This window comes from Rhyacophila brunnea, unplaced genomic scaffold, assembly GCF_057557595.1.
Source record: "Rhyacophila brunnea isolate RB1 unplaced genomic scaffold, BYU_Rbru_1.0 scaffold_45, whole genome shotgun sequence".
Classification (NCBI taxonomy): domain Eukaryota; kingdom Metazoa; phylum Arthropoda; class Insecta; order Trichoptera; family Rhyacophilidae; genus Rhyacophila; species Rhyacophila brunnea.
The window spans coordinates 400,356-403,816 of record NW_028233120.1 but is presented as its reverse complement, the minus strand read 5'-3'; the positions used below and the strand labels follow the sequence as shown (position 1 = coordinate 403,816).

At 23.5% G+C, this 3,461-nt stretch overlaps 1 non-coding gene across 1 annotated transcript; it reads left to right on the top strand.

Annotated features, from left to right (window-relative positions):
- Positions 1-291: 291 nt before the first annotated feature.
- TRNAA-CGC (transfer RNA alanine (anticodon CGC)) lies at positions 292-363 on the top strand. The gene has a single exon. It is a non-coding gene; the product is annotated as a tRNA-Ala (tRNA).
- Positions 364-3,461: the final 3,098 nt, after the last annotated feature.

Genomic DNA, 3,461 nt, shown 5'->3' with positions numbered 1-3,461 from the left:
TTTTGGCAATTCAAATCATATATGTAATTTTAAACTGTTTTTATTGAATTATTTCTTTTGTTTATTTTAAAATTTATGATATTTCTGGCTTCTTAATATGTTTATTAAAGTTAATATTTTTTGAGTAATAACATTTTCATTCTGTTATTTATATCTATTATAGAAAAATAAGTTACAACTTTTGGTGCTTCGCCGTCTTCAAAAGGCTTTTTAAAGATAAATCGACCCTTATTTTCAGTGTTATCATCACATAAAAACATGTCATTTTGTATTTCATAAAAGCTATTTTAAGGGGATTTAGCTCAGTGGTAGAGTGATTGCTTCGCAAGTGATAGGCCACGGGTTCAACTCCCGTACTCTCCATTTTTACACAATCCGAAATAAACAAATTGTATATAGACAAAGGTTTATATTATTTTCTATACTACAGGTTTTTAAACTAACATTAAATGATCGTAAATCGACAAGCACATCAAAGCAGTATTATTGGGATCTAAAACGTGTTTATTTAATACTTAATGTACGTTATCTAGGTAAATTAAAACATTTTTATTATAGGTTTATTTATGGCTCATTTTATTTTTAGCTAATAATATCTCTTCGTAGAAAAGTTATAATTATTTTTAGTAATAAATTTTATCAATCTTATAAAACTATGTTGTCTTTACAATCTTCATCTTTCGTGCCTACTATTTTACAGAATATATTTAGAGAATAAAACATTCATCAAGGTATGTTTTTTAAACAAATATTTTTCCCTATGACCGCGTATTTAATATACCTGATAGAATATTCACTATATATTGATATAGTTTTTATATAAAGTCCTCAATTTTTAAATTTTTTTTATTGAATTACTGTGGTTTTATTATAATGATGATAAGGATGTTTGTATTTAATGGGTTAAAATAGCTGAAAAAAATAATGCCAGAAGAACTTAAAATCCAATGTTTAACAGTAATTTTAGCTTTATTGTCTTTCCTATTTAATATAAATGAAGCCAATCCATCTGAGAAATCAATATGATTTTGTTCTTTATAAAAACGTAGATGAAAAATTTTCATAGTATGACTTTTTTGGGTTTTTCACATTTTAAAAAATAAAAATCTAATTAAAACAACAAAAACAGGTTAAAACCATAAATAAAATAGGTTAGATGTGTTCAGAATAAACACTTCTTTTAAACCTTGTTCCTATTATTTTAGTGTTGATGAAAAAATTTTCATGCGACCAAATTATATAAGATGGCTGTTTTAGTTTTTGCAATATTATGTCTATAAAATATCGGTAAAACTTGTGTTTTGTAAAGATAGATAAATATTCGGCATTGTTGGATGATAAAAAAAACTATGTGCAAAAGAACGATTATAGTGGAGTTAAATTGTATCTACAATATTTTTTTTTTAATCTAGTTTGATATTTTGTCTAATTTTTGAACATGGTCTTTTATAAAATTTGAATGCACTATCAATCATATTTAAATGGATTTTTGTGATATCTTGACGGGTTAAGGGTGGTAAAAAAACATAAGTGCAAAATAATAAATATATATCTAATTTATTCCCATGAATAGAAAATAAATGATAAATATATGGCTAATAATAGGATTTTATATTTTAAAGTCATGGGTCCGTATTTCTATTTACATTAAAAAAGAAAATGTGTCATAAAATATAAATATGTCTACTTTCTGATAATGTTATTAAAATTATGTTTTTTTCAACACCTAACTAAAAATACCAATTTTTTTCTTTATCCATTTGTAATTTACAATTATAAGAAGACCATCGCTTCTAAAAAAAGAAAGTATATTTAAAATTGATTTTCGAGAACTTTAAAACAATTAGAAGAATCAAGTAAGATCTAATTTTGTTATTTTCCAATATAGACGAAAATAATTTTAATTTTCACTACATGGTGCAAATTTTCCTCAAAAATTCCTATAATTTGGGTTTTTTAATCCCTCCATGCATGTTTTATATATATTGCGCCAGAATTTTAGTACACAGGCCATATTATATTTTTTAACATAGGAAACAAAATTTTTCGTATCCTTGCTAGTTTACAAACTAAAACCAATATTTTTCTAATTGACATTATATGCAATTTTAAAAAAAAATAAATGTTTTTCTAGTTTTATTTGCGAAAAAATTGTACCATATGTACTAGATCTTATGTATTTTTCTTTTTCAGACTTAGTAATGTAAATTTTCTATGTGATGTACAGCTATAATTATAATTCTTTGAAATTCTCGGCTACATCTTAAACCTCAGAAACATAAATAAATATATTTATGGTAAAAATAATTTGTGCTGGTTCCAAAATATGTACATTCGATCAATTCCTATGAATGATTTTTCGAAAAATCGGTTCTTATTGGTGTTTATATGAAAAATCAAAGTTAAAGTGAGTCTTTCTGCACGAAGAAGCCCCTTTGTATTTTGCATATCAAGAATTTTGGTAAAAATGTCAATTTATAAATTTTAGAATAAGAGAACAGTTAGAACCCCAAGCGATATTTGTAACAAGAGAAAAGTCAAGTTTCTTTAATTTACCATAAATAACATTAATTTTGTATAAAATTTGATTATGTAAATAAAAATTGGTTCTATATTGCAGAATATTGGATTTCAATTGTAAATTCAATTTAAAAATAAAACCTTTTCTATGGATTTCCCGTACGTGTGTCACCACTTCAACAGTAATAACACGATAAAATTGGAAATCTATGAAAATAAATAGAAAAGGTGGTAAATATTTGTAAGTTATAAGGAAAATAATATTAAAAAATCTGATTATTAGAGTTTTCACTGGCGGTAAAATTTATTTTGTATGTTTTAAGTTTAATGTTGTAATATTCAATTATATAACACTAAAATGGTGTATTAGTGGTATTAAAAGCATTACAAAATTATAATCGTAGTTCTGCAAAAATTTGTGGAAATAATATAGCTTTGTTTACTAAACTCTTTATTATAATTGACTAACTATGAAATAAAATTATTTTTAACCTTTTATATCAAACATAGGTAAGTAGCGCATTTAAAATAAGAAATAGAATGTTTTGACTCAAAATATTGCATTTTTTAAAAAGACAAGTGCACCGTTAGATTTTGAAATGGAAAATAACTATACATATAAAAACCCATTTCTATTCAAAAACACTTATTATATATTGATATTGAATTTATTGTTTTATAATTTCAAAAAAAATATTTACTTTCTAAAGTATATCTAAAGCATATATATCTTCTTTAACTTCTAATATTTTAATGTTGATTATTATAGCTCTAAAATATTATAAATTATTAAATATATCTTTAATGTGTTATATTGTTCATTAATCTATTTAACTTATCATATTCCTCTAAATTTATTTTTGTTTTTTAAGAGAACGTTTTCAATTTGACCATAACAGTTAAAAAAACCTAAATAGTATCCTTTAATTTCTTAAATTATC